A 14,088-nucleotide genomic window follows, 5' to 3' on the forward strand; every position below is an offset into this window, starting at 1 on the left:
ATAATAATAAATTTCTCTGTCTTGTCACTGACAACACACTGGGACTGGAAATTATCCTTCCATAATTATTTGTATAATATTAACATATTAATATAATATAATATAATATTAACACATTTATTTATCAAATTTTTTATTACTCGATCATGTGGACTGTTCATCACCATGTGAATGTGTTGTTACTAAAGAAATGATAAAATATAAGAGCTACTACTATCCAAGCTGCTTCTGACCAGTTAGATTTAAGAATTTATCAGCACTGCGCTATAACGTGACTCATACAACAAAAAGCTATATATAGATTTTTCTTCTCAAGATTACAATGTGCAACTTGTATTGAGGAGTGAATTATGGTCTGGAAAATATGGTTTGTTGTGCCTTCTACAGTGACTGGGGTTCGTAGAATGATACAAAAAGACTGCAAAAATAAGCAAAATCTGACCACCCAAAACCAAATCCAGGAGACCAGCAACACCACAACACTTATTGGGAACACTTTGAAGTTTTGTTGAGGGTGCAAACACAATAAACAGATAAAATAATAAGATTTATTAGATTTATTACACAGTATCTGTTGGCCACCACAGCCAACCAATACATCCTAACATACATGTTTAACATTATAAAACAAATCATCCTTACCAATCAAAAGATTTGAAATATGTTATAATTATGTCATCTTGGCATTGTAATTGCCCTGTAATTGCCTTCACTCTGAGGAAGCCATTTAATCCCAGGCTGAACATTTGCTGAACAGTTGGTCTTACTCCTCCAGATACTTCCACAGCTCTTCCACCAGTCCATCTGTGAGCGTGTGAAACGAGAATGCCTCGCAGTCAGAGACCACGTACGGCTTTGAGGTTCACCTTCACTTACTGACCTGCTCCATCAAACCCAGAACAAATGACCCGCATTTAGCCAGCGGTACAAATGAAGCCCTTAATATGCCTGTTTACCCACTTAGGTCTTTGTTTGGCTGCTTCTGTGCTCTGAATGTGTAACGATGGAGCTTTGTAATGGTCGCACAGATTAAACGCACAGCATGAAAGTGCAGGGAAATTGGGTCTAGTTAGCGCTGCTGAATTCTGCCATCGGGACTTAAGTAGGTCGGAGAGACGACCTAATTCAGAGGAGAGGACTCTCTTTTGCTGCAGCTCGAGCAGCATCCCTTAAGACCAAAGGGATTGTGTGCAGATTGAGAATACCGCAAGGGAAAGGAGACGAGACGGTTAGAGTGAGAAACTAATAGCGTTCGAGCAATAAGAGCAAAGATGAGCAAAATAACATTAAATTCACTGTCATGTCTACTAAGCAATGATCTTCCTTTCCAATGTTTGAATATACGCGTTGCAAATTTTTCAATTGTGGTAAATTAAAACACATAGCTTCTTGCTGTTTAGCTCCCAGTACATCAAGCTCAGAGCATGTATATACAGTATAGGACCTAATTTACTATGATTAGATTAATTTAAAATCTAAGATTTGGTACTTACAGTATACTTGAAGATAAAATGCTAAGTCAAAATGGAGAACCTATTTCACCAGTCAACACCTTTTTCTGCAAGGGAATGCAAACTACAAATTTCCAAGTAGACCAGAGCTGGAGACAGTTATAAACAAAGGCTTTGTGAAGTTATTACACACACAATCAATTTTATTAGGAGCACCGGGAGACTTTTACATTAATGCGATTATCCAGTCATCCAATCACGTGGCGGCAGTGCTGTGCATAAAATCATGCAGATGCAGGACAAGAGCTTCAATTATTTCTCAGATCAAACATGGGGATGTGGAAAAAGTGCCACTGAAGGTGGCATGTTTGTTGGTATGAGAAGTGCTGGTTTGTGTATTTCACAAACCGCTGATCTTTTAGAATTTTCATACAAAAAAGTCTCTTGAGTTTAACATGAATGGTGCAAAAACATCCACTGAACAGATAAAAAATGCCTTGGTTCAGAGCTAAATAGTCAGACTGGTTAATTCTAACAGGAAATTTAGAGTACCTCAAATACTCAGACTTTATGATTGAGGTGAGCAAGAAAAGCATTTTAGAATACATCAAATATCAAAATATGAGGAAGATGTGCTACAACAGCAAAAGATCACATTAGGTTTCACTCCTGTTAGAGAAACAAGAACAAGATTTTGAGGCTACAGTGGGCACAGGTTCAGCAAAACTGGACAGCTCAAGGTGAAGACAGATTATGTAAGAATCACAGCTGAACAGATGAGCATTATGGGCAAAAGGCTCAGCAGTGCTCTGGGATTTAAAAAGCAAACTTTATGACTAGTGCTGCCGACTATGAAAAAATATTAGATCTTCATGTAGCTGACATTACAGACTAATATTATTATCTATAGCCAAATTCATTCCAGTGTATACCATTACTAGGAATTTGGCTTCCTGGAACCACTGGAACGATTGAAATGAATTGTCATACACTCTAGTCTAACTAATTACTACATGGAGAGAGAACCGGGAATCCTCCCAAGTTAATTAGATTTCTCCAAAAGCCTTTGTCTTAATATTCAAGCATTTGTTCCAAAGTGTAATTTATTTGTGATATTTGTGAGCATACCTTTAAGAATAACAGATTTGTCTAATGGCTGCCGATGATGCTAACATTCCTTACAGCTTCACAGTTCTTCACAGTTATCCTATGTCTTTATTGAAGGAGGACTGAGGTAGAAGTCAGTTCTGGTTCAGAGCTTTGTTAGCAGGATTCCTCTTCTTTCAACAAAACCCCTGCCATAGCACAGATGGGCTCTCTAAGCCCCTATATCCGAGCAACACATTCATGCTAGTGCCTAAAATCAAGATTCGACATGATCTTTTTTTATTTGTATTTTTTTCTTTCAAAAAGTACTTGGAAAATAAGTTGAGCATCATGTTTACTGATTTTAATATAAAGAAACAATTCTTGTCATCCACACAAAGACCTTGCTTGTATTCCAGTTTACATGAACGTTCAGTTAGCAGTCAACGCTAAGTAGGGTATGTTTAGTTATATGGCATATTTCTACAAATTGATCAACACACCTGAGGTAAATGTTGCTATTTTAGAAGGTTTTGTCTTGTTTTTGATGACAATCTGCCTTTACATTGTCTTTACAAAAGCCTGAATGGTTACATGCTAGCTAATTTGCTCAGGCACTTGCTAGCTTTTGGTTGGCAGCTGTAATTAGCAACAATGTTTTCCTGAGATCCTTCTGTTCATCCTTCTGTGTCAAAGCACAACTTTACAAATTCCACTAAAACACAATAAAACCAATTCACATCTTTTACATAAGAGACCACTGCCCAATCTCCAGATTTGAACCCTACTGAAAACCATCAAGAGGAAATGTCATCAAGAGGAAGATGGATGATCACAAACCATCAAGCAAAGCTGAGCTGTTTGCTTTTTTGCAAAAACAGTGGTATAAAGTTCCCCAACAGCAATGTGAGAAACTGGTGGAGAGCATGGAGCCAAAACACGTGCAAATCGGGGTTATTCCACCAAATACTGATTTCTTAAAGTTATTTAGCCAAAGCAGTAACACAATTTGTTTACAAATTATTTGCATTTTGTTTTATTTGAGTTATTAAAGCTCTGCAACTACTGCATGATCTCGGGTTATTTTGATGTGTTGTCATTTCCTTTAAATATACACTCTAAATAACAATAGTTATATTTCGAATTTAGGAGAAATATTGTCAGCAGTTCACAAAAAAATGGAGCAAAACTGTTCATCTCATCATATATCATCCGTGTGATAAAATAAACAAAAACTAGTCAATTTTAATATCCTCTACGATGTATCTGATGACTAAAGTGGCACAAAAATGGGTAAGGAAGTCAAAGAATATTTCTAGCTCGAAGTCAACGAGCCATAGCACATAGCTACCAGGCTTACTCCTAATATTCTACCATAATGAAAAGCAGGAAGCTCAAGATAAAGCTCATATGTAACGTAGGAAAGCAAGCCAGGTTTACAATTTTCAAAATACAGCCTTACAATTTTCCCAGTCCTATAAGGCTTTATAATTATAGGCAGAAAGTTCTGCTAGTTTAGCTAGCTAGTTTGTCAGTGACCTACTTTTAAAAGAAAAATAAACAAAATTGTTAAAATCGCAAAATTGTTTTCTTAATTTGTGTCACGATTATGGAGTACAAGTGTTTGAAGATTTGGGATTATGCGAAAGAATTTCGTTTCAGTTTCTTGTTAGCTGCATTAGCCTCAGAGCACCAATCTAAAATAAAAGAGCCGGTAACATCAAACATCTTGTTTGATCGATATGTACTTAGCGTAAGGGGAAAATTGTGTAAATTCGATTTTTTTTTTTTGCAGAGCTTTAGTTTAAGTGCAGCTGGGAAGCCATCCAAGATCTTTTAAAATAATGTTCTTCAAACTCATATAGGGCAGCTGCGCTTTGAAAATCTGTAAATCTGAATATAAATAGGTAGATAGCACCAAGTGGTGTGCTGCAACTAGATGAGTACATCACAGTACCTGATAAATAAAAGGGATTTGGCCTGTTGCTTGTGTAGTATTAGCATATTGCTCAGCGATTACAACAGGTACACTGTATGTATTGCACAGTGAAGTGTTAAGTTCTGGGCGAAAAAATGCATGGCAATAATTATCCCTGAGGAAAAATGAAATGAAACCAAGAAGTAGTCATGACTGTCTTGCTGTATCTGATGTTTGCAGTGACATAATTCACCATGAAAAAAAGCAGAATATGAACAATAACCTGGTGTATAATCATCCTGAAGCTTTTGCAGAAAACAGTGTCCTATTTATCTGCTGCAAGGCACAAAATCTGTGAGGCAAAGTACTGTAAGTTTGCCAGAGGTTGCCATGGCAACTCTGTCTCCGGCTAGAAGGAGACCGGTTCCAACCCATGTTTTTCTCTATTCTTCCTGTTTTTCTTTTTTTTCCTCAAGAAGAAACTACACAATAAGCACACACATTGTGTAGCCTTGAAAAAAATCCACCTCTGAATTTTGAACGTCTCAAATATATAGCGATTTCCTAAGAGCGTCCTTCGTGATATGGACATTCCGTCCTCTCTAAGTGAAAAAGCACAGTCGCTTCTAGCAGCCTCCTGCTGTTGATCCAAGCTCAGACCAATTACCATGTTCTGTGTTTGATGAGAAAGCGGCATCGGATGAGAGCAAAGCGAGAGTGGCCCTCTAATGAAAGTGAGAAAATGATAGCGTGTCAGGAGTTTTAACAACATAAAGAAAGAACATCTTGTTCATTATCCCTTCTGAGGAACTGAGTGTTTCCATGTCCTCCTAACGCCTGAGCACTTACTTAAAAATACAAAATCATAGAAAATAAAACATAAAGCTTTTGTAGGAACATACACTTAACCTGATATCTATAATAAGCTGTCACCTAGTTTCTATGTTGCTAGCTTATCTTTCTTTAGATTAACACCATGTCCTGGCCCTTTTCAGTTATTCCTAAAATAATGCTGGAGAAAAACTAGCAAAATATGTAAAGTAGCAAAGCCAGCAAGTGGACTAAGCTAACACATCCTCACTGTGATAGTTTCTAAGATTTTTAATGTTAATATCAAGGTAAAATTAAACAAATCGGAAAATTGTTCTTTAAAATTTTCTATGGAAAGAAAATTACTTGAACAATTATCGAAGTTGGATTATATGATCCTGATCCTTTTATAACAAAGATGGCGGTGACAACGGCTAACAGGAAGTCAGCCTTTCAACGCTGTGTTACTCAACCACTAAATGATTCTATAATTAGCGCATGAATTAAAATGTTCATGGAATTGTTTATTTTTTTCATAATAGGAAAAGATTTAATTAAGATTTAAAGATTTAATGAATAATAGTATCTATAAAGAATAAGCAGTAGCTGTAAAACAGAATAGCTTGCCAGAAATCCACATATAAATAGGACATTATATAGATCAGACACCTACATGTTGCACTCATAATGTTTGCAGTATCTCTGTAATGTTCTGTATGATTTTATTACAGCATGTGGCACCAGTTATGGTCTCACTGCTAGCGCCTGGCAGGAAGAGGTCTCTGCATCTGCTTCTGTCATTCAGGGACAGACAGGGCAGTACTGCAGTGACCGTCATCATCACTCAGCTTCATTCAACTCTGTTTGTCCACTGAGTTTTTTTTTTCCAGCTCAGACAGAAAATAGATGCCTCTAGTGTTCAAGTGACCTCATCTCAGTCTAGAGACATCCTCACCCTGCAGTATGAGGTCATAAAGTTATTTGTTTTATTTAGTTCATTTATTTTTGCCTGGAATTTTAATCATCTTGTACTTCATTTTATCAATCCAAATGTACCCAACTAAAATTGAGGTAGGAAGAGGAATTATGCCACAATATATGAAATGTACGATATATATCTAATTAATGATCAAATGACACCTGTCCATCACACTCATATGTGAGTCTTTCCTTTGTAACATAAAGTCTTTGCATGCTACTGTATATTATTAAGATTTCTCTTCATTAGATCTAAGAGGCCCAAACCTGTACACAAAGAATGATCCATGAAGACATTTGTGAAGGTTGAACTGGAGGAACTCGAGTTGTCCTTCATACAACCCTTACCTCAATCTCACTGAAAATCTTTGGGATTTGAATTGGAACACTGACTGCACCCCATGGCCTTCTTGCCACTAATGCTCTTGTGGCTGAATGAACACAAATCCCTACAGCCATGCCAAAAAATCTGGGGTTAGAAGACTGGATGCTATTAGAACAGTAAATGAGACAAAATCTGCAATGGGACATATGGGTGTGATGGTTAGGTGCCCACAAACCTGCTGCCATATAGTGTAGATGAGGACACTGAGAGCCAAAATCCTGTTATAATTTGGGTTTTAAAATCAAACAGCTGCCCAGTCTTTGGCTTTCATTAGGATTACAGTCTATATTCATCTTGTTCTGAATATGAAGATCAAACCTGTCCTCAACATTTTACACTCTGAGATACAATACTGTCCTTGGAAGTGATAATACACGTCTTCAGATAGCCCTTACACCATGTCATAAACACTTATTTTTATAATATGGCATGTTTCCATGCAGGAGAAATATCTATGGCATCTCTCTATTGAATCCTGGATATAAGTCCCATGACAGTATATGGAAGCAGATCTGTGGAAATTTCTCACAATAAAAGCAGCTTCCCTAGACTGAGGACATTCTCTCACACATCTGGCTTTCCTGAGGGAGATAGGATCGGCGTGATGCTTTAAGAAATTGTGTGAAGTGGCCGAGGTGTTATGGAGAGTGTGATATGTTCTTGAAAACACTACCACAGTAGAAGAGACAGACTGGTCAACAGGGAATAGCCACAGAACGCCGCGTAGCTTTTTGCAATGCTTCTCAAAATGTTATGCTTGTCCATATGACTACTACTGCATTAAAAAAAAAGGGTTCTGCTTACGATATAATAATAAAAACACTGGGTCACATTTCGCAATTTGAAGCTAGTATGTCGGATGTCAGCCATTAATAAAATGTCACAGCTATCGAATGAATTAACAAAAGTGGCACAAAATGTAAGAGAAGAAAGTATGTAAGTAAAATATATTAAATAGAGGCAAGCACAGGTAACAAAAGCTGTGTGCTGTAAGTTATACTGAGAGATACATCTGAGAAATGGTGCTGTACATTAAGCTATAATGTATATGCTTATATATATATATATATATATATATATATATATATATATATATATATATATATATAAAAGCATAAACAAACCAAATCTGTAATGAATAACAAGCATATTTGTACACAGAATATGTCCTACCATTTTGATTATAATTCCTTATTTATGCAAATTTATGCCATTAAAAACAGTCTCCGTCTCACCTATTTGGCAAAACCCCCAATTCAAACACTGTGGAATTAAACTAAAGGTAGCCGAGTATTATGGGAATACCATGGACCTGGTAACCCTGATCTAAATTGCTGCAGGCATCTGTGAACTAAAACAAGCACAGATTTTGGGCTCAATGTACAAAAAAAAGGAACAAAAGAATCTAGTGCCTCTGTAATCTGAGGGATTATATTAACATTTTAAGCTAGATTCTTAATAGTTTATAAGTTTTTTTTTGTTTGAGGAGTATGATATTTATCTCTTTGTCTATACTCAGCCAGTTGTTGTGTAACAGAAAGGCCAACGTAATGACTACTGAGATGTGTGGGATTGTAACTGCTGAGAATGTAATACTGCAGTGAATCAGCGCTAAGTCACCCATGGGTGACAGCCATGAGGAAAAGCCTCACAGGAGCAGATAGTGTGTGTGTGTGTGTGTGTGTGTGTGTGTGTGTGATTAATAACCAGTGACTCAGTGAATTTCAGTGATCTAAAATGTGCTGTTGTATCTCAAATGTGACATTTGCAGAGAATGGATGTAAAGGAAAAAAGTTTAACAAAAAGTTGTAGAACTCTTAGGAACAAATAACAACTAATCTTCGCTGATATTAATTAATAGCAAAACTATACAAATACTGTTAAAATTAGCTATCTGATCAACAGCTAATGTTGATGCTAGGCCATGCTAGCTAATGGAAAGAATATTGATATCAAAAATAAAGTTAGCTGACTAGTGAAAAGCGGCTAAAGTTTATATTAATGCCAGACAGGTAGCTTTAACCAACATCTAAAGTTAATGTAAAGGCCAGATAACGTTAGTAAACAATTGGAAACAGCTAGTCTTAATGTTAGCAGCTAAACTTTATGTTAATATTTGATGAGGTTATATAACAATAGCATCTAGTCTGAATGATAAGTCTACCCATAAAGTAGTTACAAAAACTCCTTTAATTCAACATAGTGCTAAAATAATGATAGCATCAATTATATTTAACATATCTTGAATATTTTAACTCATTTCTTTGCCTTTCTAACTAATTTGGAGACATTTTCTGTGCCTATTAATCTTCAGCAGCACCAACTGTGGAAATGAGTGTAACACACTGATCCATGTAAGCACTCCAGATGGGGTTTTTTTATTAATCAATATGTTTTAATATGGGCATTTCTGAGAATATGACAGCTGGGCCGCAAAAACAGACTGATTCAATTTACCTATTTGTCAGATGAAAGTACATGTCTGAGTTTAGATCAATTAGAAAATAAGCTTACAGTTTATTTACCACAGCCACTATTCCTATGTTCCTGCAATGGGGGTTTTGTTCTCATCACAAAGTCACAGACCGATATTTGGGACTAATCAATAACATTTTGGGTTATTCAAACTGTTCTCAATGCTTCATTTTAACAGTAGATGATATCTTCAAGCAAAGTACACGAAAAGATTTCTTTATTTCCGACATGAGATACTTCATACGCTTTATCTAAAACACCTCCAAGAGCTTCTTTCTTTAGCAAAGAGTAAAGCTGGCTAAATCTGTTTCGAAATCAATTTCATGCCTGTATTTCAGCAATGTTTTATCTCCAATCTCTCGAAGCTTTCTGTAATGCTTATAGGAACAGAGAGAGAGAGAGAGAGAGAGAGAGAGAAGGAGGAAAGGGAAAGCTTTTATAAAAAGCACAAAAGAATGGCCGTCTACCATCAGCCTCTTCCCCCTAGCATTTGTGGCTATTTTTTTTATTTTTTTTATTTTTCATCGAGCATGTTCATGGTTAGCTGCTTGACACACTGAGGAGGGCACTAGAAATTCACCATGGCAACCATGCCACCGCAGCAACTGAAGCATCGCGCCATTCAGTCGATTCTCAGCACGGCTCAGAGCGCACTGCAGATTTGTCTACTGCAGATTGAGCTTTAAACACACACACATTAATCCGGGTATTATTTAATGCTTTAGGAATAATGTTTTAAACATATTCACTCCAGTGTGTGTGTGTGTGTGTGTGTGTGTGTGTGTGTGTGTGTACTGACAGGTGTGTGGAATGCCTGCATGACTATTTCTCAGACATGTGATGAATGTATTTGTGTATCAGTGGACATGTGTGTTGGCATGTATGTATGTATGTATGTATGGATGTATGTAACTTCACTGCAAAATAGACTAGGTCTCTGCTAAATCAATGACGTTTGTTATTAACACCAAATCTCGAGCTCAAATAAAAATAAATAATCCTATCAGATCAGCCCACTACATGTACCCAGGTTCATTCTCACCTTTCTTCCTCACTGTGAAGAACAAAAACACATTCCCAATGACATTCCCAATGACTTCTCTTGTAATTGAAGATGAGCCAAAAGCATGAGACAAATAACCTCACCTTCCTTTCCTAATGGGTCCCCTTTTTGAAAGCAGGAAATCAATTTAGGATTCATTGTCCTTTAGTAAGTTGGCACAGTGCTTTATGGGTAAAAATGCTAGTCTGCCCTCCCTACAGTGATTTTTACACCAGCCAGGGTGAGGTGCAGTGCCATCTGCTGGCATCTGCTGTCATGGCTTACAAAGCATTATGCTCTGAACAAAATTATTACTATACATGATCTGTTTGTTTGGCTGGCTGGTTGGTTGGTTGGTTTTACCCTTTTGCTTCTTACATTCTTCCATTTATCTTTTTTTGTGTTGCACCTTTCACTGACATGTATACATTTTTTATAATTAATATGTTGTATAAGTAAACTGAGAAATTATTGTGGCATTTTATTGTAGGTAATCTATATCTATATCCGTATCAATGTAATTAGGCACAACATAGCCCGTAGCCCACAACATATATCACCTAAAAATTTATAGCTCTAGCATTTTATCTACAGGCTTAACCACTTTCCCCTACAAATAATAAAGCATCAATTAGAGGCCCATTACGATCTGAGAGCTGGCATGCTCATCATTCATTACTCATCTTTAGTAACTGCTTGTACACACACACACACACACAGACACACACACACACACACACACATTCCTAAACAATTTAGATTCCGATCCACCTACTGGCATGTTTTGGAAGGTAGGAGGAATCCAGAGTACACAAGGAAAGCATGTAAAGAGACTCTACACATAATAACCTAACACAGTAGACACAGTACACTAAGCTCAGGATTGAACCAGCAAGTCAGAGAAGCAAACATTCTACCGGTTGCACCACCATGTCACCCAGCTTGTATGCATCCATCCTTAAACACAAACACTCTACACTCAGATGTAGAGAAGAGGTTTGGAGGAGCATTACATTCAGTTATTTCATGACTCTTTTGTTTTATAGACAGGAAATGATGAAGAGTGTCAGCTAGAGGTAGCTGGATCACAAGGCAAAACTAAATTTATATCCTAAACATTCAACTAGGTGACAAGGAGCAAAGAAAGAGTAGATAACTACAGAGGACCAGGTGTTCGTGGACATCTGACTATCTCATTTATAGATCATATGTAACAAGAAATTTTGCATATAAACTTTTCTAGTGTGTACATTTTTAATAGACTAGAGACCAGCAACAGCTCATGCCCTGGTCAAGTTCCTGGTGGTTACCCTTAAACCAGTGGTGTCCAGTCTAATCCAGAAAGGGCCAGTGTGGGTGCAGGTTTTCATTCCAACCAAGCCACATGTGAGTCTCCTGAAAGCCAGGATCGACTGATTAAACAGGTCTTATCAGGTGTGGCTTCAGCTTGACTGGAATGAAAACCTACACCCACACAGGACCTTTGTGGATAAGACTGGACACCCCTGACTTAAACCATTTCTATACCTGCTATTGAAGAACCCGAAATCTTTTGTAACTGCAGCGTAATTTTCTCAGCAAGTTATTCCAGGCCTCCACAGCCTTACAAGCCATGCTATTCATATTTAACGGAACATGATCTGTTCTACTAGGGGGACTGTTTTACCCTCATCCTGAAAATAAAATGTGAAATTATTACTAAATGTTAAGCTATGAAAGAATGAACAATTCAAAAGCAGACTTTTACAGTCTCACAGAGATGCTTCTGCACAGGGTTACAGACTCATCTGCCACAATTAATCTGTCAGTGAGAGACGAGTTAATGACAAGCTGCTAGCTCACTGTGTCCGATTGCATCAACAGAGTGCTGCAGTTCAACCGCAGGACTGGCTGTAAAAAATATACACACACACACACACACACACACACATATATATATATATATATATATATATATATATATATATATATATATATATATGTCTTCAAGCCTTTCCGGATTCTGTCAGCACAATTTCTAAGATGTTATAAGGTTTTGTCAGATAAATGGACTCATAGTACTTGCATAAGTACAGCATATGGCCCATGGCCACTGCAATACCTGGGAATTATGAATTATGTGTCACAACAGTGTTATAAATCATGTAATCACCTATCACTTTAGTACAGAGATGTCAAATGCCTCCATGACACAGATAAACATAGAAATAAACACTATATTGATGACTTCTGATTTAGCCCATAAATATCTTACCCAGGGCTTAACATGCATAGATTAAGACTCTAATTATGTAGATTCAATACAATTACCCACATTTATGGTAGACCTACAGCCCATGATGTGTACAGAGCAGCTGCTGATGTACAATGCAGGATATATTAAGATAAGATAAGATAAGATCTTTAATCCCAAAGGAAAATCTGGATTAATTAAGTTCTTATATTATATTATCATATATTGTTGATATATTGTTGTTGATATATATATATATATATATATATATATATATATATATATATATATATATATATATATATATATACATATATATATATATGCATTTTGATTCAGCTTGTGTTAAAGCATGTGGAGATGATTTAACCGTGAAGTAAGCAAAGTCATAATGCTTTGGGATCACATGATGGCACCAGGTCACTTCTCACATTGTGAGTATCTCACTATGTCCAGCACTGTGGTGTCTAAAGCTAAGTGTCTGTACAGATTTGATTGTAATGTATTTCCACATAATATAATGTAAGGTTTTTCACATATTTATAACAAACAAATCTGGAGGTAAAATCAAAAGCCTCCTACGTGCACTATGGTTAAGTCTCACCTTTTATCTCACCATGAAGAGCAAAAACACATTCATTCACGGAATGAAAATGAGGCAAAGGCATAGACAAATAACCTCATTTTCCTTCCCTAATGGCTCCCATTTGTGATAACAGGAAATCAGTTTAGGGCTCATTGTCCTTTAGTATTTGCAGAAGAACTCTAACTCACTTGCTTGCAAAAGAAAAAGCCATAAAAACAAGACACTGATAGATAGATAGATAGATAGATAGATAGATAGATAGATAGATAGATAGATAGATAGATAGATAGATAGATAGATAGATAGATAGATAGATAGATAGATAGATAGATAGATAGATAGATAGATTCTAATCTAGACTTTAGCTTGAGTAAGACTACATTAGGTTTAATACACACTCTATATGATCAGTCAATAATTCCTGACGATGTAGAAGTGTGGATCGAATTCTAACCTAAAAATGAATAGAAGAGCATTAATAGATACAAACAAAATAACTTTTGTCTTGAACACACACCAATAGAGCCAGCATAAAACTCAATATATCATGTATCCAGTCAATACTGCAAGATTTAAAACTCACACAGCCAAGATTTCAGCTATGTTGTCCCTCCCTCTCTCTCTCTGAAATCACACCGATTCATGAATGTGTCCTAATGATCTTAAATTCTGTAAATGAAACCCTTGACACAACAACCTCAGTCGCAAGACAAGCATTTGGTTTAGCCTGGTGCTGGTCAGCAATGTTTTCTTAAAAGATTCTGCCGGTAAAATATACCTACGCCGACCTTAGCTGTCGCTCACGGATATGGCCTTGCATCAGGTCATGGCCTTTGTATCACTACCCTGTGTGTGGTTGATGAGAAAGAACAGGATGTGTGACAGTTGGACCTGAAAGGGCAGCAAGTTCAGGTGTACATAAAGAGACTCTTATTTTAACCAACATGTCTCTGTGCACAAATAACCTTCAGGAAGCGCAATGCCAGAATAACAATCATGAGAAAAAATCTAAGAATTATTTTTTTATTCCTGGAGAATCAATAACAATATGACAGTTTATACAGGCAGTATAAGTTCACAAAAAATTACATATGCTGTACATTTTGGTGCAATTGAATGTAATC

This window comes from Hemibagrus wyckioides, linkage group LG17 (genome assembly GCF_019097595.1).
Source record: "Hemibagrus wyckioides isolate EC202008001 linkage group LG17, SWU_Hwy_1.0, whole genome shotgun sequence".
Lineage (NCBI taxonomy): Eukaryota > Metazoa > Chordata > Actinopteri > Siluriformes > Bagridae > Hemibagrus > Hemibagrus wyckioides.